The sequence below is a fragment of the Lolium rigidum genome, chromosome 6 (assembly GCF_022539505.1).
Source record: "Lolium rigidum isolate FL_2022 chromosome 6, APGP_CSIRO_Lrig_0.1, whole genome shotgun sequence".
In the NCBI taxonomy this organism is placed as follows: Eukaryota; Viridiplantae; Streptophyta; class Magnoliopsida; order Poales; family Poaceae; genus Lolium; species Lolium rigidum.
The window spans coordinates 230630673-230656987 of NC_061513.1; the positions used below are offsets into that span (position 1 = coordinate 230630673).

Consider the following 26315-nt stretch of genomic DNA (forward strand, 5'->3'; position numbering starts at 1 on the left):
TTCCTCTCTTCTTTAATCCTCACCGAAGCACCCAGATCGAACCCTAGTTCCTCTTCCCTCCTCAGCGCCGCCGCTCTGCTTTTCCCTTCCCTTAGCGCTGTACAAGAATCAGATAGAGTAAAAGACAGAAAACTAAAGTTAAAAGTTCAGAGAACTTCGCCAGAGAGATCGCCGTCGCCCCGCCGACATGGGCCTCCCCGAGCGAGGCCAAGCGGCGGGATGGAACCACCTCGTCGCCCCGGTTCTTCTCGCGCTAAGAGACCTACTTAGGGCGCTGGGAATCGTCGACGCCGTCTCCGTTTCAGTCCGCCTGTCCAAGCTCGCCGGTGACGACTTCGTCGCCGCCGGCCGGTCCTGTTCGCCTCCAGACCTCGTCCGGACTCTCCGACCCCACCTGCGCCTTCGTGGTGAGTTTCTGCGCCTCCTGGAGCTCTCCACTGTCTCCCTCGTCCTTCCTATCATGCTCGCGGCGTTGACCGCCGTTGTTCTCTGTAGGGCCTCATCGCCGGCGCAGTATGGGGGTACTCCGGTGCCGAGTCAGCGACCTTTTGGTTGCCCGCGAAGTTCTGCATCCGGCGCCCCTTGCGCTCGTCCCGGTTCGCCCCATGTCGTCAGTTCCGTGCTCGCCGGCCGGCCGCTGTGTAGCAGGTCAAGCTCCATCTTCATCCTGGCGTGCAGCTTCCAGTTTGCACCTTCGTCTGGTTCAATAAGTGTCCTGGCTCATGTCATTCAGCATCCAAACGAGCAGCCTAGTGGTAATATACCTAGTCCCTCTACTGTGAGATTCTGATCTAATCCCAATCGAGCCTAAGTGGGCACCCTTTTGTTGCTAATTTGATCTGTGTCTACCTCCACCCAATGTTGCTTCAGTTTCGTCAGGTCTCTACATAGTCCAGAAAAGCTTCAGTTTGCTGCGTGTCTCCATCTGTTCAATAGCTGCCTGGTAGCCGATCTGGTCCGTTCCTTGATCCTTCTAGTGTGCAACCTGAGTGCAATTAAATCCCGTCGGAAGCATCTTCTAAATCTTCTTTTATCTGTACAGATATCAATTCATGCCATGTCTCAATGTTTCTGCCTCCAGTTATCACAACAAACGTAGCATCAGTCTAGTGTCTACGTTGCTTGCACTAGCTAGCAGCAGGCAGGGATCAATACCTTGCCAGGACAAATGTACCTGCCTTTTTGTCGCTGCTTCTGGCCCTGTCTCGAGGCCGACCTGTTTTCCATCAGCGATGCTCCAAGGTCCGGCTCAAGTCTCCTGTCTCTGTTTTATTCTTTTTGCAAACGGTGTAATGCATATCTTTGGATTGATAAAAATACAATAAGTAAACTATGTATCTATTCTAATCGGAAAAATCTCATGAATCTAAGTATGTCATGTATATAAATGTTTGCATCTTGTCATGTAGTATCGTGTTATTTTGCATCACATCTAATACATAATATGCGGGGTATTTGGGAATTGCCGTATATGGTTTTCCGCTCCGTTTAAATTGCGTAGCTCACCCATGCCATGTATTGCCATGCTTAACAACATTTAATATGCGGGGTAAATAAATAACTCGAACCTAATAATTATTTGTCCGGGATTCCGACTCCGCTTAAATGGATAAGTTGCATCGCATCATATCTGCCATGTCATGCATGCTTGCATTTGATCATGCTGGAACTTCTTTATCCGTAGTTGTAAGACTTGCATACGTTGTGTGTTCCAGCATCTGCTTCTTCCCGGCTAGGATCACGAAGTGGTGTTGTGAGATACGACAAGACCTCCGGATGTTCCTCGGCAAGCTTTAATAGGCAAGCTTTTCCCCTATACTCTTGTCCCTGCAGGAGTCGCTCACCTATTTTATTTTGCCTTCTCCCTCATGCTATCCTTAAGTTGCGTTTTTGTCACGTGCCCCTTCCACTTGTTACCTCAAGCAGCCCATATTGCCACCACCAACCACCAACCTCCTACAGCTGTTGTTTGGTTATCGGGTCTGCCTTGCGAGTCGTAGTGCATGCTAGTGTTGTTTATATCGTGTTACCGTTATCGCTATGTTATCGGTTTATCTGTTGGGGAATCATGACACATGGTTTATGGTTATATCTGTTGAGGGTATCATGGTTACTAGTTAATACTTATTAAGCGGAGGCATCGGTGGGTCAGCTGATCGTTTTGTGATGGCTCACTTGTGTTTCTTTAAAGCTTAGGACCCGAGTTCTTGCTATCTGTGACAAGGGATTAACTTATCAATGCCTATGGATTGTAGGCTAGGGTTTAGTTAGAAGTAGAGGGCAAGTAGATCTCGAAGGTTTCAGCCGAAAAGTACTCGACGAATATGAAAACTAGGGTTTGCGGACAATGATTCGATGATCTCCTCGTCCCTCGACTCCCCCTTTATATAAGAGGTGGAGCCGAGGGTTTCGTTTTGTACAAGTTACGGAGTCCGGGACGGTTTCTAACTCATCCCGCCGCATTACAAATAACACTTCCTATTACAACTCTATCTTTTCCTTAAATACATCTTGGGCTTCCGAATCTTCTTATTCTTCGGGTAGTGGGCCTTCAATAAACCCCGGGTACTATATTCGGCAGGCCCATTTGGGATGCCTATGTCAGTAGCCCCCGAGATTTTGCTTGAATCATAGAGTCAGGGAAAATCTCCACTGTTTATTTTTATTCGAAAGCTCTAACTTTTATACTTCTTTTCATAAAATTCTATATTGTACAGGGATATTGGTAGTTGGGGCTAGTTCATCTGACGGATCAGGTACTAGTTAACCGCTCTAGTGGCAATCCGCAAAAACCTACTTCAAAATCACGTCCCCGGACATGATCTCGGGATACCGGTGTAAACTTCGACAGGTGCCGCTTAAGGTCTTACCATTCCGTCGAGTCCCGGCCAAATTTATCGAGTACCTAACGCGTCCGTTAGGATTTTTCTTCGTATCCGTTGATACGGATAAAAGTAGCAGTAGCGCAGTCTTCGGCGATGCCACGCCCAGCGAGAATAGATCCGGGGTCTTACCTTCGCAAATTTGCGGCATTCGAAATTGATCGCAACTTTGGCGTTCGAGAATATATTGTCGAGTGCTTTTCCGGCTGTTGGAATGGCACATTTTATCGAGTCAAATATGACTTATATTAATCTCCCGATGGGAGTATATGTAGAGTTAATTATAACTCGAAATATACTCTCTTGCTGTTCTATCTTTCTTTTTCTCTTCTCTTTTTTTTTTCCTTTTATATTTCATCGGGCACGCGAACAGCGTTCCCGATGGGAGTAGCCCCCGAGGCTACAGCCAAGAACTTGTGCTTGGTTGTAGGCTCAACATTTTAGTCCACCTTGTCGCTGTATTGCCATTATCTCCCGATATGAACTCTTTCTCTTCTTCTTCTTCTTCTTTCTTTTTTTTATCTATCGGGTGCGCGAACAGCGCTCCCGATGGGAGTAGCCCCCGAGGCTACAGCCAAGAACTTGTGCTTGGTTGTAGGCTCCCACAATTTCTATATTTGCCATAGTCGAAACTTTACTTTCTGTCGAAGTAGCCCCCGAGCATTTGGGCAAAAACTTGTTTCTGACCAAAGGCTCCCGAAGTATGCAAATAACTCATCCTGTCGCCATTCTCCTTTTATTTTTCTTGTCGACATATTTTCCCTTGGCAAATTTTCTTCAACTCTATTAATGGTCGAGTTTTTCCTGCCTTGTGGGTCCATCGTTCCCACCACGTTGACACGTCGTGCAAGTGGGGGACACACGTCCTCCGCTTTTTCTGGCGCACGTACGGTAACGCCTATCTCAGTAAAAATACTTTTTTGCCCTTGTATCTAGAAGATCTATTCTCACCACACGATTTCCTCATCCAACGGCACACTGCTTCACCCAATTCTTATATAAACCTGTCTTCAACCTCCGTTCATCCCCTCGCTTGCGCCGCTCACCTGTTCCTCTTCGCAAAACTTTCCCTGGCGCCCAACTCTCTCCGAGTTTCCCGCACTCGCATACATTGCTCGCCCATTGCCGTTGATGCCACCGCGCGCGCGCTTGACTCGCCACAAGACTCCGGAATCCAAGATGGCCGCCGAGGATCTTGAGTGGGAGAGATCGAAAATCTCCAACCAAGATACCAACATGCCGAAGAGGCTCGGCCTTATGAAGAAGGAGGATGCCATCCGCTTTCCTAGCGAAGAAAGCTACCCCAATCCTCCAATGGAGTACCGGGTTAGTTTTGTTGACCATCTAATCCGCGGCCTTTCGCCTCCAATCCATGATTTCCTCCGCGGCCTTCTTTTCGTTTATGGGATTCAGCTGCACCAACTGACCCCCAATTCCATCCTTCATATTTCTATTTTTATCACCCTTTGCGAATGCTTCCTTGGAGTCGCTCCCAATTGGGCTCTTTGGAAGCGCATTTTTTGCCTTCGCCGCAATGGCTCCCACAACGTCACTTATAACATCGGTGGCGTTGTTATCTGTGTTCGTACCGATGTCGACTATTTCGATGTCAAGTTTCCTGATTCTGTCCAAGGATGGCGCAAAAAGTGGCTCTACATTCACGAAGAAAGCGCCAACTCCGTTGAGCACAACATAATTCCTTTCGACGGAAATGCCAAAATTCAACGTCGCCGTTCTTGGGATGTCGAAGCTTCTGAGGAAGAGAAAAAGGCGACAGAGGCACTCATGTCTCGTATTCGTCAACTTCAAAACACTCGAGGCAAGGAGCTGTCTGGTGTTCAAATCACTGCCTACTTCCTTAAGATTAGAGTGCAGCCTCTTCAGGCTCGCAAAAATCCCCTTTGGACGTACTCTGGTGAAAATGATGCCAACAGAATCTCCGGTGATCTTTCCACCAAGGACTTCGAGAAGTTGCTTCGAAGACTTTCTCGCCTGGGCAAAGACCCAATTCCTTCCTCAAGTCGCGTGGAACCTTACAGCTCCACCAATCCACTCCCCAAGGTACTTTGTCTTCCCGAGTTTTTTATCCCGTTCCGCACTTTCTCTTCATCTCATTGTATTGTCAACTCTTCATTTTTCCTTTTGTCATTATTATTTTTTACGTAACCATCCTACTATGACTTCCCTTCCTCCTCTTCCCGAGGGTGGAGAAGTCGAAGAAATGGCCATCGTTGCCGAAGACACTCAAGGCTCTTCTCGTTCTCGAAAGTGAAGTCGCGGGTTCTCACAAATCTGCGGCTTCTCATGAAAAAGAAGCCGAGTCCGAAGCCGTTGAGTCGACGCAATCCCTTCCTCCTGCTGTTTCTCCAAAGAACAATAGGAAAAGGAAAAATGCCGAGGATTCTGGCACTTCTAAGGCTGAAGAAGTTGTTCCTTCTCATCCGAAGGCAGCTTATGATCCTTATGTTGAATCCCTCATCAGCTCGTAAGTCGACATTTATCTCTCCCCCTTTTTTTTTGTACTCGAAATATTTATCTTGTCTTGCTTTTTATACTGTCGATTTTTTGTTCAATAGTGATGAGGAAGAAGAAGTACCAGTTACTGACGTGGCTCCTCGGACAAGCACGTCACGTACCGTACTTGTTTCAGACACGCTAGTTGAAGGAGATGAAACGTCGCCTCCTCAACAAAACGTCGTCACCACTACTCCACCATCAAGCCCCCTTGCTCCTTCACCAAAAAGGGCAAGGGTTGAAAAGATTGTTGAACCTGCCCCTCAATTAGGCAGTTCGTCGACTCTGCTCTTTGATGATGTAAGCTTGTCGACATCTATATTTTCTTTATTTTTATCTTTTCGCATCTTCACTCTCTTTTTCATGCCGATGTTTCAACTCTGCTCTTTTGATGTTTGAACAGCCAATGATCAAAGAGCTTCTTCGCATCGGGTCCCAATTTATTGGGTACCGTGAATATGCCGCCAGAGCCGAAGGTAACGACTTTTGTACTTGCTATTTTTCCTTGACTTTTTATTCCTGTTGCTTGTCGCTATTTTTTGATCTTTCTTCTATCTTTTTTCCATATCTCGACAGAGAAACTTACAGAGGCTAACGAACGTGCCGAGACACTTGCTCGAAAACTTGAGCAAAGTGAGACGGCTCGTAAGAAAGCCGACCTTGCTGCTAGCAAAGCCAAGGCCGAAGCTGACGAAGCTAAGGCAAAACTCGCTGGTGTCGAGGAATTGCAGAAGAAACTTGAGGATGCTATAACTGCCTTAGATGAGCACAAGGCTGCGCAAGCTTCTCGTGAAGAAGGAATCCTCAAGCGCCCGAAAACTCAGTAATCGCCGTACTTTCAGTAAGTTTGCCGATCTCTTTTGTTTTTATGGGGATCGTTGTTTTCTTGTCTTTTCACTAATGCTTTGTTTCCTTGACAGCCCAAACAAACCAGGATTTTAATCTCGACGAATCTCGTCAATGACCCTGTCCTTGACGCACTTTCCTATCTGGAGCTTCATGGGTCCGAGATTCGCGAAGGTGTGTCGAATGCTAACGCAGTGTTGTCTGCATTGTTCCCCTACTTCTTCCCGAAGAACGAGGAGCCTGCAACTTTCCTCGACCTTGCCAAGATGTTCAATACACCGGAAGATCTTGGACTGAAGGTGCGCCACGAAAATATGAAGGTTGCCGTTGAGAACACTGTCGCGTTGGTTGCTGATAGTGGACAGGCTATTGACTGGATGAAAGTTGGCGACACCGAGCAGATTGAGCAATCAAGATGGCGATCACTGATGAAGGCAGCCAAGCCCAACACGAAGAAGATCTTGGCCTATCTTGGGATTAAACCAGCGTCGACTCCTAGTTCGTCAAGGCCGGAGGTCTAGTTGCATGCCTCTGTTTTTCTTTTTGCTTCTTTTGCTCTTGTCGCCGAAGTAGTCATTTGGTGACACGTATTTCCTTAGCTCCACTGTAATGCCCTTGTAATTATTCCCAAGAGATTAATGAAGAACTTCTATCTTTGCCTGCCATTTGATGTTGTCCTGTTTAAATTTCAGTTGATATTCGATAACTATACTCCAACTTCCACTCCTTCCAATGTTTCGCCTTCTTCCCGCGCGAAGAGAACTGTTACTGATACTACACCTGTCGATGATACCTTGTCGCAAGAATTGGATGAACTTCGACAACAACTTCAGTATGCGAAGAAGCAAACACTTGTGATGATGGAGCAATCTCGTAAGTCATCTGAAGCCGAAAAAGTTGCCCTTCAGCAAGCTTGCGAGGCCGTGGCTGCTAAAGAAATTGCTGCTTCCGAGGCTGAAAAGGCGGTCACTCGAGAAAATTTCATGCTTGACTTAATGAATGAAGCCAGTGCAGATATGTCGGGTATGTTTGTCTCATCCTGTGATATCTTTCATCTTCATGCTATTGTCTCTTAAAGGTTTCCCCTCGTTGTTTTGATAGGTGCCTTTATTGATGCTGCCGCCGAGGAAGAGAGGGTAAACGCTAGGACAAACCTCCTTGTTAATCTTTCCTTGGACCATGGTTCTTTGTTTTGGGCTACTCCGGAGAGGACCCGCCAAATTACCGCATTTCAAGATCGCACCTCTCAAACCCGTGATTTCCTTCACTTCGTACCAAAACCTTATCCATGGTTTACAACTCCATGTTTCCTCGGAATGTCCAACCAAAAACTCTTCCTGAATTGATGGAAAGGTTCAAGGATGCTCACAGTATCCACGACTTTGTCAAAGCACAACTGGTAGCTGGTGCCAGGTTTGCTCTTATCATGCTCCAGATCTGCCACTCGAAGCTTGACCTTACCCAAGTTGTCGAGAAGGTTCACCAAAAGGTAAAACGTCGGAGAGTTGGTGTTGATAGAATTAACACGAAGGTTACGCCTATAGCCGCAGAAATGATTGAGGACCTGCTTCGGATGGATGCCGACTTTTTTGCCGATGGCCATTATGCCGATTTTCTTGGTGCTGCTCCTGAGGAGAACAGAGTTACTCTTGATGACATACTGAATCAAGACTAGTTATTTTCTTCTTGTAGATATTTCTTCTTTGTAATCCATGACTATATTGTAAAGCAACCATTATATTTCTATATTTGTCTAGCCCCCGAGTGTTTCGGTGACTCTTTACTATATTTGTATATTTGCGAGGTTGTGGACCAAGGCATTTATATATTTAAGGCGAATATGAGCCCCCGAGCTTTTATTGAGTACTATTTTGTATTTTTATTGACTCACGAGGTATTTGAATACCAAGGCAAGGTTTTTTTTTTTCTTTTGTCGATGAACTATATTTGAAATTCGTCGGAGTAATGACTTTGGTCATGTCGATAAAGAAGAAAGGTGATATAGCCACTATCTTTATTATATTGCAGCACCGCGAGCCCGCCTCATTAAAAACCTTCTCCGGCCCCACTCGGTGCCCCGAAAAAGGAAAAGAGTGCGTCTGAAAACTCGCGGGCGTTTCAAGTACATTGAAGTTTTACAAGGACTATATTTCGACTCTAGGCGTAGAACCGCCTAAGTTGCGCCACGTTCCAGGGGTTTGGCTCCTCCACCCCCGTCTTCTTGTCCTTTATCCCGTATGCCCCTCCTCCGATTACTTCCGTGACGATGTAAGGGCCAAGCCATGGTGACTCGAGTTTTTCATGACTTTTTTGCGTGAGCCGAAGAACTAGGTCGCCCACCCGAAAAGATCTTGGCCGCAAACGTCGACCGTGGTAATTCTTCAAGTCCCGTTGATATTTGGTTACCCGAGATAGTACTTCATCTCGAGCTTCATCAAGTGCGTCGACATCATCTTCTAGCGCTTGTCTCGACGTCTCTTCGTCATACTCCGCGACGCGTGGGGAGTTGTGCTCTATCTCTATTGGCACATCGCTTCGCTCCATGAACCGAAAAAACGGAGTTTCTCGTGTCGCCGTATTTGGTGTTGTTCGGATGCTCCACAACACACTTGGTAGTTCTTCGTGCCGTGTATGTCGAGCTTTTTCTAGTGGTCCTAACAAGCGCTTCTTGATGCCATTGCAGTATGATGCCATTGGCTTTCTCGACTTGCCCATTGGTTTGAGGATGTGCAACCGACGCAAAGTTCAGCTTGATACCCACCTCTTTGCAATAGTCTTTGAATTCATTGGATGTGAAATTGCCGCCGTTGTCCGTGACGATGCCGTGGGGCACTCCAAATCTGAAGACGAGGCCTTTTATGAATTTTACCGCAGATGCTCCGTCCGGTGAATTTATCGGCTTCGCTTCTATCCACTTTGTAAATTTGTCGACAGCCTACTAGCATGTATTCCTTTCCTCCCGGCCACGATTTGTGTAACTTGCCCACCATATCGAGTCCCCATTGTGCAAAGGGCCACGACAAAGGTATTGGTGCTAGCTCGCTCGCCGGAGAGTGAGGTTTTGCGGCAAACCTTTGACACGCGTCGCAAGTTCGTACTATGTCCTTAGCGTCCTCAATTGCCGTTAACCAAGCAGAATCCCGCCCGAAAAACCTTGGCTGCGATAGCTCGACTACTTGCGTGGTGGCCACATATTCCTTCGTGTACATCCTTCGAATTATTCTTCCTTCTTCGGTGTGACGCACCTTTGCAAGACGCCCGAAATACTTCTCTTATATAATTCTCCCTTAACCACCGTGAAAGCTTTGGAGCGTCGAATTACTCGCCTTGCCTCGACCGGATCGTCGGGTATTTCTTTCCCGAGTATATATGATATGTATGGCTGCATCCACGGTATCCGTATTACCATGACCAGGTCTTGCTCTTCTTCTTCTTCCTCTTGCTTCTCCTTGGTAGCCCCCGAGGGTTTCTTCTCCTTCTTTTTTGATTTTGTCGACTCAGTGGATCTCTCTGTTATCTCTTCCCAAAATACACCTGGTGGGACCGCAAGGCACCGCGACCCGATGTTTGCAAGAACGTCGGCTTCGTCGTTGCTCAATCTACTAATATGATTTACTTCGCATCCATCGAATAACTTCTCGAGCTCATTGTACACCTCCTTGTATGCCATCATGCTATCATTGACCGCGTCACATTGGTTCATAACTTGCCGAGCTACCAACCGTGAATCGCCAAAGATTTTTAATCGAGTTGCTCCGCAGGCTTTCGCCATCTTCATCCCGTGTATGAGAGCCTCGTATTCTGCTTCATTGTTAGATGCGTTAGGGAACGTCATCCGAAGGATGTACTTCAACTTGTCGCCTTCAGGTGATATGAGTACTACTCCTGCGCCAGCCCCTTCTAGTCTCTTGGACCCATCAAAGTTCATAGTCCAGGTTCTCGACAAATCCGGAGGTCCCGTATTTTGCAACTCCATCCACTCGCGATGAAGTCCGGCAGTATTTGCGACTTTATTGCTTTTCTTTTTTCGTACGTGATGTCCCGAGGGGAAAGTTCTATTCCCCAAAGGGAGACACGACCCGTAGCTTCCGGATTGTTCAAGATATTTGACAAGGGAGCTTCGTTGACCACTATGATCGGGTGTGCCGAAAAATAGTGGCGCAATTTTCGTGCCGTCGTGAACACTCCATATGCTAGTTTTTGGTACCGAGGGTACCTTTGTTTTGAGGGCGACAAGACTTCGCTCACGAAGTATACCGGCCGCCGCACTCCATGGATTTTCCCTTCTTCTTCTCTTTCGACAACTAACACCGTGCTAACCACTTGAGGTGTGGCCGCAATATACAACAGAGAGGTTCCTTTTCCTTTGGAGCCACCAGGATTGGTGGTGTCGAGATTTTTCGCTTCGGATCCTCGAAAGCTCTATCGGCCTCTTCGTTCCACCGGAATTTATCTCCTTGTTTTATCGGCGCATAAAATGGTAACGCTTTTTCTCCTAACCCGGCGACGAATCTGCTCAAAGCCGCGACTCGCCCAGCTAGTCGTCGTATTTCTTTCAACTTCGTTGGCTTCCTCATTGTTACTATGGCTTGTATTTTGTCGGGATTTGCTTCAATCCCTCTTGCCGAAACTAGAAACCCCGTAAGTTCTCCCGCCGGGACGCCAAAAGAACACTTCGTCGGGTTCAGCTTGAGGCAGAATTTGTCGAGGTTGTCAAAAGTTTCTTTGAGATCCTCGATCAGCGTTGCCCCCTTTTTTGACGTTATGACGACATCATCAATGTATACTTGCACGTTTTTCCCGATCTGTGTTGCTAAACACTTCTGCATCATCCTCTGATATGTTGCTCCCGCATTTTTTAGACCAAAGGGCATTGTCTTGTAGCAAAACACGCCGTAAGGTGTAATAAACGCTGTTTTGGCTTCATCATCTTCTTTTAATCTGATCTGGTTATAACCAGAGTATGCATCCAAAAAGGAAAGACGTTCACAACCCGCCGTGGAGTCGATGATTTGATCGATCCTTGGGAGGGGAAAGTGATCCTTAGGGCAATGTTTGTTGAGACACGTAAAGTCGACGCACATGCGAAGGACTCGTCGTGTTTTTCTTCGGCACCATCACCGGGTTAGCTACCCATGTGGCTTCGTAGATATCTCTCCGATAAAACCAGCTTCCTCTAGTCGATTTATTTCTCGAAAGCATGGCTCGCGGTTTGGTTCCGAAAAACGCCGCAAAGGTTGTCTCGATTGGTTTCGCCGTTGGATCCAAATTTAGGTGGTGCTCGGCAAGTTCCCCGGGTACTCCCGGCATGTCAGCTGGACACCATGCGAAGATTTTCCAGTTCTCACGGAGGAACTCGACGAGCGCGCTTTCCTATGCGATATCCATGTTGTTTGCAATGGATGTCGTCTTTTTGGATCCGTCGGGTGAATCCGCACCTCCTTAGAATTTTTCTCTCGTGTTGAAAGTTGATTCTTTGTTTGGCCTTCCAACGTCCGGCGCACGTCGTAATCGGTCATGCTTTTCGACGCCAAGTATTCAGCTTGCATCCCGAAGGTTTCGATAACCGATGGAAATCCTTGTCGCACTTATCGCCTAAGGCGAAACTCCCTTTGACCGTGATTGGTCCCTTGGGTCCAGTGCAATCTCCATAACAGGTATGTATAGTGTGGTACCGCCATAAATCTAGCGTATGCTGGTCGTCCCAACAAAGCGTGGTACCGCGATGGGAAATCCACGACTTCAAACTCCAGCTTCTCGATTCTATAATTTTCTCGGGTTCCAAACCGAACGTCAAGGTTGATCTTCCCCAATGGGTAACTTGGTTTCTCCGGTGTGATGCCGTGGAACCTTGTGTCCGTTGGCTTCAGTGTTTGCTAAGGATATGTTCATCTTCCTCAATGTATCCGCATACATAAGGTTTAAGCCGCTGCCACCATCTATGAATACTCGAGAAACGTCAAATCCCGCGATAACCGCCGGCGGAATAAGTGCCGACCGCCCCGGTCGAGGAACTTGTTGCGGGTGGTCCGCTATGGTGAAGCCGATGTCTTGCCCCGACCAATTGAGGTACTCAACCGTTGGTGGAGGCATTTTCTCTCGCCATGAACACTCGTCGCGAGATTACTTTTTGAGCTCTATTGGACGGCCTTCCCTTCCGAATCATCGACACCGCTCCGTTGGAATTAGGATCAACATAGGGTGGTGGTGCAAGTGCTGCCGCTATTCCGAGCTGGTGTCGATTGTCCTCTCGTAATCGCGGGAGGTGGCGGTAGGTGAACTTCGCTCCCGGGCTCCCGAGGATTTCTCTCGTGCCGCTCGAGCGTGAGCATTTTCTCGCGCATCCGAACATTGCTCGAAAATTTCGACAGTCTTTCTCGCAGGTGCCCCGACCGTCTTTTCCCATTGCCGTCGAGGAAGAAGTGCATCCGGCACGGTCCGTTCAGCATTTCTTCGGGGACACGAAAGGTCTTGGAAACCTCGGCCCACTATTTTGTCTATTGCGGGAGTCGTCTCTATTGTCGCTTCTCTGCTCATTACTTCTCTGATAATCATCTCTATTATTTCCTCCTGCGCTGGCTCGGAATCCAGCCGAAATTTGCCCTGGAGCGTCGTAGTTCCGATACCGCCGAGGAAATCGTCGCCTCGATTGATAATTTCGACCACGGTCCTCCTCGGGCGACTCGTGTCGTTTATTGTGGACAGCGTCTTCTCCGTCCGCCCATCTATTTGCTATCTCCATCAACGCGGATACCGTTTTTGGATTGGTCCTTCCCAAATCCTCGACAAAATCTCCACGCCTAATTCCCGCGACAAACGCATCTATTGCTCTCTCGTCGATATATTTTCTCGCCGAGTTTTTTATGATGTTCCACCTTTGGATATATTTTCTCATTGACTCATCCGGCTTTTGTCGACATGCCCTCAGCTCTTCTAACGACGCAGGTTTTTTGCACGTGGACCCGAAGTTCTTGACGAATATGTCCTCGAAACTTTCCCAACTCGTCGATGGATCCCGGCGGAAGTTTTTTGATCCAAGATCGTGCGGCTCCACTTAAGTGCACCCGAATACTTTGCATGGCTGTTGCTCTAGTTCCTCCAGCTAGCTTCACCGTCTCGAGGTAATCAATTAGCCGTCCTCCGGATCTTGCAGAGCCGTCGAACTTTTTGAAGTGATCGGGTAACTTGAATCCCGAGGGGACTCGAGTTTTTCGGACTCTTCTCGTGAAGCACGGTAGACCGCACATATCCTCGTCATTAAGCTCCGGGACCGCCGATGATCTCTTCTCGCTTTGCCTCGCTCTATCGACCCTTGCTTGTGCTCCCGTATCTCTTGCTCCACTTGGTCCTTCCGGAGCTGCCGCCGTTGCCGCCGCAGGTCGTGGACTATTTTGCCTTGCCGCTCCTTCGGGAGGCGTTGCTACGAACGCCGTCCCCATAGCTCCAACCCCCGCTAACGCCATGTTGTATAATGTTTCCCTTGGATCTCCCGGGGTGGTCCGGATGCAAGGATGTAAGCTTGTGTCGCCATATACCCAGCTTCCGGTGTCTTAGGGATAATATTTCCTCTTGTATCTATCGACATAAAAGACATGTCGAGGTTTTGAACCAAGTGCTCTCTTTCGCTTCGGGTATGTGTTGTAACCTTGATCTTCCTCTCGTTCCGAGCCTCCCTGTGGCTATCACCCGAAACTCTAGATTGTCCACTTAGATCCGCCCTTCTCCCGCCGGATGCGTAAGCCGCCTCCTTTCTCCCGTTCAACTCAGCTGTCTCGTTTTTCTATTTCTCGGCAGTTCGTGCGAGCCTATATTGATAAGCTTGCAGCTCTTGAGCCGTAGCCGTTGTCGTCATTGGTTCCGAACCATCTAGGGCTTTTGCCGCTCTATCCCAGTGCTGCCCGTGGAAGTTGAACTCGACGCGTGGTGTGGGCCCGACATATTTAGTGCCCATACCTCTCCTTAGATCTGAGGGATCGACAAAAGGATTTCCCAACTCGTCGAAAGCCTCCGATGTTTCCTCTTGATTTTCGATAGCATAAATCTGATGATATTTTGTACTCAGATCTATGTTGGGTTTGGTGACATCATTGTTGAGATTGATGAAGACCTTGCCCAATGTGATGGATTTGTCGATGAAGTCGTAACTGTCGACATCACTTGAGCCATCGCTTATATATGAGTCCGCAGATGACTCAAACGATGTGTCACTGAAGATCTTGGCGAGTTTCTCTCTTGTTCTGATGCTGACGTAACGTGTTGCCGAAGTTTCTTCTTCTGACTCAGCTTGACGATGCATAGCTTGAAAAATCGAATCGACCGCCGACGATCCCGACGAAATCGGAATTTCGACACGATACGATCCTTCCTTCTCGACGCGAAAGTGGAACCTTCCGAACGTCATCTCCAAGGGCTCCGCCGCATACGCATATGCATCCAAACGGGAGGGTGGGTGAGGAACAAAATCAACAAGACCAAGCAGCGATCCGTTTACCTCGATCCATAGTGTTGCTTCCGGTTGACGATGTCGAAGATCTTGAACGTGCCATCGAGATCGGATCCTTACGCCTCTAATTCCCACGTACGGCGCCAATTGACAAGGGATTAACTTATCAATGCCTATGGATTGTAGGCTAGGGTTTAGTTAGAAGTAGAGGGCAAGTAGATCTCGAAGGTTTCAGCCGAAAAGTACTCGACGAATATGAAAACTAGGGTTTGCGGACAATGATTCGATGATCTCTCGTCCCTCGACTCCCCTTTATATAAGAGGTGGAGCCGAGGGTTTCGTTTTGTACAAGTTACGTAGTCCGGGACGGTTTCTAACTCATCCCGCCGGATTACAAATAACACTTCCTATTACAACTCTATCTTTTCCTTAAATACATCTTGGGCTTCCGAATCTTCTTATTCTTCGGGTAGTGGACCTTCAATAAACCCCGGGTACTATATTCGGCAGGCCCATTTGGGATGCCTATGTCAATCTGTTCCGAGACTGAGCGCTCTAACCACACGTGGGTATGCCTATGGATCTCCCCTCGACCACTGCCGGAATCTACAGCTTTGTCCAGTGGCCACAACTAGTTCGTAATGTTTTACCATTTGTTATTGCGTGCATGTCAGCTTGTTACTTATTTACTTTGGGAAGCCCCTGGGTGCCTTGTATCCCTTGTTTCTGGTATGCACGTATAGGATGCGGTACGTTCGTTTATCGATGCTGAAGCGGGTCATTCGCCCCAGTGTGTGTTTTGACCCTCGGAAGCCGTAAGCGCAAACAGCTAGGTCCATCTCGGAGATTCGACCGGACTTCGATTCGGGTTCAACTTAGTTAGGTGGCTTCCTGGACATTGTTGTCGTGAAGGAGAGTGCGTGTCGTGATATCTTTCCTTTGCTCGGTTGGGTTGATCGTGCGTGTGGGCATATTTGGGCACCCCTGCAGGGTTACATCTTATCGATAAGCCCAGTCCGCGGTTATGGACGACTTGGAGCTGTATGACTCGACCATAGTACTTACACCTGTTGTTTCAATCATAATAACTTGTGTAGTAAGTTAGTATAACTTCAATAATAAATGGTTAAAACTTGACAACCGTGTGAGTGCCTTTGTAAGTACTTCTTGGCGAAGGGGGAATGCATTGGCTGTGTTATGTTTGCAGAGTATAGAACTGCTAGCTTGTGCGCTCACCTTCTCTGATAGACGACTGTTGTAGAGTGTCTTTATAGGTTTTTAGTGCTTGCGCGCTGCCGCTTAACCCCACCATATTGCCTATGACGTTCCTCTTGCGTCCTCTAAGTCCCCTGCGTGCCTCAAGTACAAAGGACGACCGGTTGACGAATGCTTATACGTCTTGAAGTCTTGTTAAGTACGAACCCGTACTTATTGCTGCTTCTACGGGATATAACCGGGCAGGTATGAAGATATGTTCGATGAAGACGACGTTAGCGAGGTTACCCTTCCGGCTTGGCCTGGGCAGGGTTATGGACGCCACTGGTTATCTTTAGGACTCTTAGTCCAAATTTGTATCTTGTCCGTACTCGGATGTATTTGATCTTCTGTATGATTTGGATCTTTGTATGTATCTATTTGTATTCTTGACTCGTTGGAGTCGTTGTTGTAATATATCTGTTTCTTGTGGGCTCTATTGTAATCCTGTTGTAATGTTACCGCTCGTGATTGATTCCACCCGCATCGCGTGCATGCTTCGGCGTGTACGAGGCACTTGGTGGTGCGTATCCTAGAATCGATATCGTGCGGATTTCGGCGGATTCGCTGGGATCCTCATGGTACCGGTTTTGGGGCGTCACAAGTTGGTATCAGAGCATCAGGTTGACGATACCCCACTAGTCCAGCCTTTAGGATAACCTTGCCAACGGTAGTTGAGTTTAGAGAGTCCAAAACCTATTTTCTAAAATTCATTGGATAGATCTGATTAGCTCTTAATTTTCTCCTTACCTAAATTCTTTCTCCTCTTACCTTTGCGCATTTTGGGTCTTCTCTCTTATCCGAGTTTCTCCGAGTCTTAGGTTTCGACGTGGGTTTGACGATCTTTGCCCCTCACCTATTAGGTCCGATCTTCGGAGGATCTCAACAGAAGCGCTTCATCGACAGCGGAACAACGACTTCTTGTTAGTGGTGTCGCGATGATCTACACGATGCATGAAGACCCGATAGTTTAACCAACTCCCCCTTAGGTTGACGTGGAATCTCGGGGCGAGATTCCTTGTTAGTGGTGTCGATTGTAGCGACCCAGGAATATCCCCATATTAGATTTGCCTGTTCTTTTCTTTTTGTGCATAATCATGGCATCAATCACCTTGCATGTTTTTATAAAAACTTTCAAGGAAATTATTTTTATTAAAACCCTATCTCCCTTATCTTATTTCAATAATAATAAACCCAAAATATTATTATTTTGGATATGTTGAAAAACTATTTTTTAAATCTTGTTCCAGTATTTCAAAGTTGCATACTAAATAGTTCTCTGAAAAATAAACCCTTGCCTCCTTTCTCTTTTCTTTATCTATAAATCAAATACCTAGATTTTAAAATAGTGCCAATGTTTAAAAATCCTTTCAAAACTTTCCTCTTTCCCTTTTTGTTTCCTACCAAATCTGTGAGAAAAAGAAGAAGGCAGAAGTTTTGAGAAGAAGAGAAGAGAAACAAAGAAGCCACCTGATCAGGTCCAACAACCACGTTCACTTCTTTCTGTCTGTCTTCACGACTGCACGAGCACTGCGTGACAGCCTGAGCCCCTCCACCGAGCTCTCTCCTCACCTGCTCCATTTCCTCTCTTTAATCCTCACCGAAGTACCCAGATCGAACCCTAGTTCCTCTTCCCTCCTCAGCGCCGCCGCTCTGCTTTTCCCTTCCCTTGGCGCTGTACAAGAATCAGATAGAGTAGAAGACAGAAAACTAAAGTTAAAAGTTCAGAGAACTTCGCCAGAGAGATCGCCGTCGCCCTGCCGACATGGGCCTCCCCGAGCGAGGCCAAGCAGCGGGATGGAACCACCTCGTCGCCCCGGTTCTTCTCGCGCTAAGAGACCTACTTAGGGCGCTGGGAATCGTCGACGCCGTCTCCGTTTCAGTCCGCCTGTCCAAGCTCGCCGGTGACGACTTCGTCGCAGCCGGCCGGTCCTGTTCGCCTCCAGACCTCGTCCGGACTCTCCGACCCCACCTGCGCCTTCGTGGTGAGTTTCTGCGCCTCCTGGAGCTCTCCACTGTCTCCCTCGTCCTTCCTATCATGCTCGCGGCGTTGACCGCCGTTGTTCTCTGTAGGGTCTCATCGCCGGCGCAGTATGGGGGTACTCCGGTGCCGAGTCAGCGACCTTTTGGTTGCCCGCGAAGTTCTGCATCCGGCGCCCCTTGCGCTCGTCCCGGTTCGCCCCATGTCGTCAGTTCCGTGCTCGCCGGCCGGCCGCTGTGTAGCAGGTCAAGCTCCATCTTCATCCTGGCGTGCAGCTTCCAGTTTGCACCTTCGTCTGGTTCAATAAGTGTCCTGGCTCATGTCATTCAGCATCCAAACGAGCAGCCTAGTGGTAATATACCTAGTCCCTCTACTGTGAGATTCTGATCTAATCCCAATCGAGCTTATATGGGCACCCTTTTGTTGCTAATTTGATCTGTGTCTGCCTCCACCCAATGTTGCTTCAGTTTCGCCAGGTCTCTACATAGTCCAGAAAAGCTACAGTTTGCTGCGTGTCTCCATCTGTTCAATAGCTGCCTGGTAGCCGATCTGGTCCGTTCCTTGATCCTTCTAGTGTGCAACCTGAGTGCAATTAAATCCCGTCGGAAGCATCTTCTAAATCTTCTTTTATCTGTACAGATATCAATTCATGCCATGTCTCAATGTTTCTGCCTCCAGTTATCACAACAAACGTAGCATCAGTCTAGTGTCTACGTTGCTTGCACTAGCTAGCAGCAGGCAGGGATCAATACCTTGCCAGGACAAATGTGCCTGCCTTTTTGTCGCTGCTTCTGGCCCTGCCTCGAGGCCGACCTGTTTTCCATCAGCGATGCTCCAAGGTCCGGCTCAAGTCTCCTGTCTCTGTTTTATTCTTTTTGCAAACGGTGTAATGCATATCTTTGGATTGATAAAAATACAATAAGTCTAAACTATATATCTATTCTAATCAGAAAAATCTCATGAATCTAAGTATGTCATGTATATAAATGTTTGCATCTTGTCATGTAGTGTCGTGTTATTTTGCATCACATCTAATACATAATATGCGGGGTATTTGGGAATTGCCGTATATGGTTTTCCGCTCCGTTTAAATTGCGTAGCTCACCCATGCCATGTATTGCCATGCTTAAAAACATTTAATATGCGGGGTAGATAAATAACTCGAACCTAATAATTGTTTGTCCGGGATTCCGACTCCGCTTAAATGGATAAGTTGCATCGCATCATATCTGCCATGTCATGCATGCTTGCATTTGATCATGCTGGAACATCTTTATCCGTAGTTGCGTTGTGTGTTCCAGCATTTGCTTTTTCCCGGCTAGGATCACGAAGTGGTGTTGTGAGATACGACAAGACCTCCGGATGTTCCTCGGCAAGCTTTAACAGGCAAACTTTTTCCCTATACTCTTGTCCCTGTAGGAGTCGCTCACCTATTTTATTTTGCCTTCTCCCTCATGCTATCCTTAAGTTGCGTTCTTGTCACGTGCCCCTTCCACTTGTTACCTCAAGCGGTTGGGTTGATTGTGCGTGTGGGCACATTTGGGCACCCCTGCAGGGTTACATCTTATCGATAAGCCGTGTCCGCGGTTATGGACGACTTGGAGCTATATGGCTCGACCATAGACAACTTACACGTGTTGTTTCAATCATAATAACTTGTGTAGTAAGTTAGTATAACTTCAATAATAAATGGTTAAAACTTGACAACCGTGTGAGTGCCTTTGTAAGTACTTCTTGGCGAAGGGGGGATGCATCGGCTGTGTTATGTTTGCAGAGTATAGAACTGCTAGCTTGTGCGCTCTCTCACCTTCTCTGATAGACGACTGTTGTAGAGTGTCTCTATAGGTTTTTAGTGCTTGCGCGCTGCCGCTTAACCCCACCATATTGCCTATGACATTCCTCTTGCGTCCTCTAAGTCCCCTGCGTGCCTCAAGTACAAAGGACGACTGGTTGACGAATGCTTATACGTCTTGAAGTCTGATTAAGTACGAACACGTACTTATTGCTGCTTCTACGGGATATAACCGGGCAGGTATGAAGATATGTTCGATGAAGATGACGTTAGCGAGGTTACCCTTCCGGCTTGGCCTGGGCAGGGTTATGGACGCCACTGGTTATCTTCAGGACTCTTAGTCCAAATTTGTATCTTGTCCGTACTTGGATGTATTTGATCTTCTGTATGATTTGGATCTTTGTATGTATCTATTTGTATTCTTGACTCGTTGGAGCCGTTGTTGTAATATATCTGTTTCTTGTGGGCTCTATTGTAATCTTGTTGTAATGTTACCGCTCGTGATTGATTCCACCCGCATCGCGTGCATGCTTCGGCGTGTACGAGGCGCTTGGTGGTGCATCTCCTAGAATCGATATCGTCGGATTTCGGCGGATTCGCTGGGATCCTCATGGTACCAGTTTTGGGGCGTCACAATTGAGGACGATCACGCTCCTTCCACTTCACCAACGTGTGGTAAGACACAAGGTAATGGTATGGTGAGTGGTGATGAACATTGCATTGTTGATGGTGAGCGCTCTCTTGATGATTCTTCATCTCTATCCCATTGCAATGTCTCATCTTTGGACTTTAACACTTGTAGCACTATAAATGATTTACATGCTTGTGTTGATAGTCCTTGCATATCTTCTTCCCATGATGATATGCTTCTCCTGTCTTGATGCCATAATAAAGATACTTTGCTTTCCTCTAGTATTTGTGTGACTAACAATGTAGAGGAAACCAAAGATACTATGGGCCAAGACAAGATCTTGGATGGAGCTTCAAGTAGTTCATCTTCTTCATCATCGCATGGTTCCTACACTTGCCTTATGGCTAAGGCTTCTAAGGTATCTCCTTCCTTGGAACCCTATCTATCTAGTGATGATGAGGATGATGATATGGAAGAACTTAATGTTGCTTCCTTAAACAAGTTGGGAGAGTCGGTTTTTCATGCTCTTCCTAAGAAAAATTTTGTTCGCTCTAACTTCATGAAAATCTTTGATTTTGCCATTGCGAGCACAAAACGTATTGAGAAAATGGAAGAGCATGAGCACGAGTATGAAAACGAGATTGCAACTCTTAGTAAAGCTCTTAAAAAACAAAAAGCCACCAAAGAAAATCTTGAAGAGAACTTTGCTATAAGGATACTTATGGAAAGGGGACATCGTGATGGTGCTTTAGAGGTGGCACAAGATCTTCGAACTAAAAATGGTGAGCTAGAAATTGCTCGTGATAAACTCCTTGAGGATTTTGAGCTTCTCAAAGGTAGCTCTAGGGCTATTGAGAGTGAGCTCATCAAACTCACCGAGTCACATGAGCAATTTAAAGCTCTCAACCTAATAAAGCTTGCTAAGTTGCCTTCTCCTTGTGCCATTATTGATAATGCTTATGCTACTAACTCTACCTCTTGTGAAGCCTCCATCTTGAAGGAGAATGTTGAGCTAAGGGCTCAACTTGCTTTGCTAACAAGCAATTATGAGAAATTGGAAGAAAACTATGGAAAGCTTTCTAGCTCCCATGATGATCTTCTAGTCTCTCATAATTTGCTAAAGTTAGCCCATGAGGTTATCATGACAAAGGTAAAATCTTGTGTGCCTCATGTGAGTACTAGCACTACCTCTCAAAATGCTATTTTGCCATGTGCTAGTGCTTTTAGTTCACCCACTCATGCTATTGACTTATCTTGTGGTGAACTACCTTCTATGCCTTGCTCTACAATTCCATGTGCTAGTAAATCACCCACCCATGCTATTGCTATATCTTGTGGTGAATTACATACCTTGCCTTGTTGCTCTAACAATAAAGCTTCCACTTCCTCTAGTACTTGTGTTGTTACTAACCATGTAGGGGAAATCGAAGAGCTCGAGGCCCAAGTTATTACTTCTTTGAAGAAGGACTTGGTAAAGGGTCATGTGGGGAAGCAATTTACCAATGACAAGAGTGGACTTGGATTCAACTCCAACAACAAGAACAAGTCCACCTCGCACAAGCGGAAGAAGGGCCAAGGGCATGTGAAGCGAATTTTTTTTAAATAATACGAATATTTTATTTAAGTGCAGTGATAGCGCGCGTTTTCGAAAAAGTTGAAAAGTGTGACCCGGTCGGACTACCGCGAGCCGATCGGACAGCCCGCGGGCCAATCGGTCGACGACGAGGCCGATTGCAGGTGGCCGCTGTACCTTCCCCGCCGACAGCACCCTGTCGGACCACTGCTGGCCGATCGGACAGGGGCATCCAAAGCTGTGCATGGCGCTCCTTTCCACGCGCTGCCGCAGCGCCGGCCTCGTTTTCTTCCGACGCGCTGTGGCGCAGAGACACCCGACCCGGCCTTCTTTTCTCTCTTCTTCCTCCTCTCTTCTTCCCTGCTCTCTTCCCTGCACGCAAGAACACAGCTCCAAACTTCACCATTTTTGCAGATCCCTAGTGATTTAGCCGATAAAACTTCACCATTTTGCTGCTATTAGTTGAGGGAAGCCCGATCTACGGATGGGTTAGGTTTTGGAGACGATTGGTGGTGCTATTTAGCAAGCAATGGTGATGAAGTGGTGGAGGTTGGTGGTGGAGGTTGGTGGTGGTGTTAGGGGCTGAGTCGTTGTCGGTTCGTGGTGGTGCCGAGCTGCTCGTGTGCCGTTCGTGTCTGCTTGTGCTACCGCAGCTTGGAGAGGCTGCTCACGCTACAAGGGTAAACCCTAATCTTTGCATAGTAGTGTTAACCGTGTAGGTTAATGTGGGGTGCTCGTTGGTGTTAGTGTATTTATGTGTCGTGTAGTAGTTACGTTTGTTGACGCGGGCGGAATTTTTTTAGGTGAGCAAAGATGACGAGATGTAGTGAAGATAGTATTTTACTATGGTATGGGTAGTGTCCGATCAAATGAAATGGGAGTTGATCCGAGTGAGTTCAAATATGTAGAGATGAATATGACTCGCTCCTAGAACATGGACAATTGAGCAGGTGAAGGATTGGTTGACAGAATGTTTCGGGCTTAATCTCGAAGTGCACACGGTGGGTGTGCATGCATTATGGACTAAGTCGGTATCAAACATTTTATGGTATCTCGAGGCTCGTAGATGATACCTCTAAGTGGGTGAGCTGGTTAAAAGGATCTCGAAAGGAGAGGAACTAACCCTGTGGCATTAGTTCTTCCGGTGGCGAAGGAGGTAGCGCCTCCTGAAGGCGGTTATGGTGGAGGAGGTGGTTACGAATCAGGCCAAAGCAGTCAAGCACCCGGCGGTGGCGGTGGTTACGAGCCTGAACAGAGCAGCCATGCGGAAGATGTTTATAGTGGCCAGGGTGATGGTTACACAGGAGAAGACGGTGAGGTTGATGGTGACGAAGAAAATGGATACGAGCAGAATCAGATGGAAGAGGAAGATACAGAAGGTGAAACTGATGATGATGATTCCGATGAGTCTGATGATGGGGAGGAGGTGCCTATTCCTCGGTAGATGGAATCACAGCTTTTCGTCTGCAATGACAATCAATGATGGCCTTGATTCTAACTGGGAGTATCACCAGAACAATCTCGCCGTAGGGGCCATGTTTCCGTCGAAGCTCCATATGCAGGATGCAATAATTAAGTGGGCAATGGTGAGCCAGAGGGAGCTGAGAACAACCGTGTCATCTGGAAAATTCCTGACGATGGAATGTGTGGACATCAATTGTCCCGGAAGGGTGCATGGGTATGTTCCTAAGTATGACACAATATGGCGTGTGAGCGACTTTGTGCCGCACGGTTGTGAGCTTGTAAGTATCCTCAATGATCATTGCAACTCGTCGTCTAATCTCATAGCCCGATCGCTGTACACTCGAAATAGTGGAAGGGCAATCCATGAGAGTAAACGCCATACGGAAGAATGTTAAGAAGCATCATTTTTACACCATTTCTTATGGCAAGGCTTGGAGGGCTAAGCAGAGGGCGATGGAGATGAGGTTTGGTTCGTTTCGAGACGCATACGACGCTGTTGTTCGTATGCTGCAGACGCTGCAGGCGAGGAATCCAGGCACATATGTGAACATCCAGGACTTGTTTTTCCCGGAGTCCCCATCTTACAGGGTTCTGCATAGAGTCTATTTCTCGTTCGGTGTATGCATCGAATCATTCAGACACTGTCGACCCGTGTTATGTGTCGACAGCACGTTTCTCGACCGGTCGATACAAGGGTCAAATCTTGACCGCCATTGGAATGGACGGAAACAATCAAATCGTGCCACTCGCTTTTGCTTTCGTGGAGAGTGAGAACACCGAAAGCTGGTTATGGTTTTTCAGGCAGTTGAAGATTTCAATTGTAAAGGACAAGCCGAATGTTTGCATCCTTCATGACAGGCATGCAGGTATACTGAAAGCTATTAAGACACTGAAAGAGCCTGGGCAAGAAACTCCATGGATTGACATTGAGAGCCGTTGGTGCATGCGCCACCTGGGGGCCAATTTTTACACACAATTTAGGAAAAAGAACCTTATGAATGTCTTCAAGAGGTCAGTGCATCCGGAACCCAGCAAGTGGAAGTATAATTTTTGCGTAGCAAACCGCAGGAGTTGACGAAGAAACAAGTTGTGGAGAGGAAAGCAGCTCGAGATGCAAACATAGCAGCACATATGCAGGCCGTTGTAGCAGGAACAACAGCGGGAGAAGCACCAGTTTATGAGGCACCCGAAGGTCTGTGCGACTTGCCCGGATTTGACCCGCCCGGAACAAGGAGAAGGCAGGGAAGGCAGATTAAAAACTTTGAGCAGTGGATAGAGCGTGAGCCTAAGGAGAGGTGGTCTTTGTTGCACGATACACATGGAGCTAGATACGGCGTCATGACAACCAACCTCGCAGAGTCGTATAACTTTGTGCTGAGAGGCAATGGAGCTTTGCCACTTACAGCTATAGTAGAGGGTATTTTCATGGGCACAGTTAAATATTACAGAGATAGACGTGAGAAGGCTCGGATGCACATGGTGAACAAACCAGCCACTCCATATTGTTCGAAGATTATGGAGGACATGCATAAGAAGAAGGAGAAAGCTAAGCATCTCCCTGTTGTTCAAATTGGTAATGTGGAAAGAAGGTTCGAAGTACGCTTACCTACAGATAGGTTCGGGTGTGGGAATCCGCAGCGAACGCATGATGTGAAAATTGGCAATGAAGAAAGGCCAACTTGCGAGTGCACATGCAACAAACCAAAGTTGCTTCATCTTCCTTGCTCACATATGTTAGCTGTTTGTGGTGTCCTGGGGATGTCGGAAATCTCGTTCGTCTCTCCGTATTATCTTAAGGAGGCCGTGCTCAACACCTGGACCGGTGAGCTGGAAGGATTTCGGTCAATGGGAAATTTCAACACCGTAAACCCCGGTGAAAGGCGATATATCCCAAACCCAACGCCATCGAGGACAGGCATCGGTAGACGGCCATCGCGGCGCATCCGGAATGATATGGATGAATCGAAGCTCGGAGGGCCAACGAGACAATGTTTCCTATGCAATCAATTTGGCCATTGGGACGAGAATTGTACAACCTTCGAGCACCGGCCCAGCAGAAGGGGGCAGCGAGGCACAAGGGGACGTCGCGGGAGGGGAAGAAACTAGTTCGCAACTTTGTTGCAACTTTATGTACTGAACAATGAATTTGTAATAAGTACGAAACTACTTTGCAATTTTAAATGTGAACCTATCGTATTGTACCTTCATGTATTGAACAATGAATTTGTAATAAGTACGAAACTACTTTGCAATTTTAAATGTGAACCTATCGTATTGTACCTTTATGTATTGAACAATGAATTTGTAATAAGTATGGAACTACTTTGCAATTTTATTATGGTCATGTACGTTACAATAATTTATATCCGTATTATGTCATTTTGGTTTTGCAACTATGTTATCATTTGTAATGAGTAATAACGAATGTTTTGTTGTTTACGTAAATGGCAGGAAGATCATTGCTCAATAGGGACATTGAGCGGGCGCACCGTGCGGCCAAGCTAGAGGCCAACCCTAATAGCTTGTCACCAATGGTGACACGCGGGGTAATCAAAATTGGCAGATACACCCCGGTTGGGTTCAGAGGTTTGTGCGATTTATTTGGTATATTCAATTTGAAGTAATGGCACATACTAATTGGATTCTTATATGAATTTGTAGGTTGAAGTGGGCTGGACTTCTACCTTTTGCACGGTTGGTTGAGGCCACTAGGTCAGAGGTCATCGGTGAGCGAGTAGGCACACCGATCAAGCGCCTTCAGCAGGACCACTCCCTCACCGACCAGCCCGGTGGATCGGTGGAGGCCCGAGACACACACGTTCCACTTTCGATGGGGAGAGATGGCCCCTACTCTCCAGGACGTGTCTTTCTTACCGGGCCTACCGTTGGCGGGTCAGCCCATAGGCCCGCCGGCGTAACCGGTGCGTTGGGATGA

At 47.2% G+C, this 26315-nt stretch overlaps 2 long non-coding RNA genes across 2 annotated transcripts; both read left to right on the plus strand.

The window, feature by feature from the left end:
• Nucleotides 1–587: 587 nt before the first annotated feature.
• LOC124660104 lies at nucleotides 588–1232 on the plus strand. Its single transcript, XR_006989794.1, has 3 exons — nucleotides 588–755; nucleotides 871–955; nucleotides 1043–1232. It is a non-coding gene; the product is annotated as an uncharacterized LOC124660104 (long non-coding RNA).
• Nucleotides 1233–18019: 16787 nt separating this feature from the next.
• Nucleotides 18020–18741, plus strand: LOC124659841. Its single transcript, XR_006989720.1, has 3 exons — nucleotides 18020–18272; nucleotides 18388–18472; nucleotides 18560–18741. It is a non-coding gene; the product is annotated as an uncharacterized LOC124659841 (long non-coding RNA).
• The last annotated feature ends 7574 nt before the right edge of the window (nucleotides 18742–26315 follow it).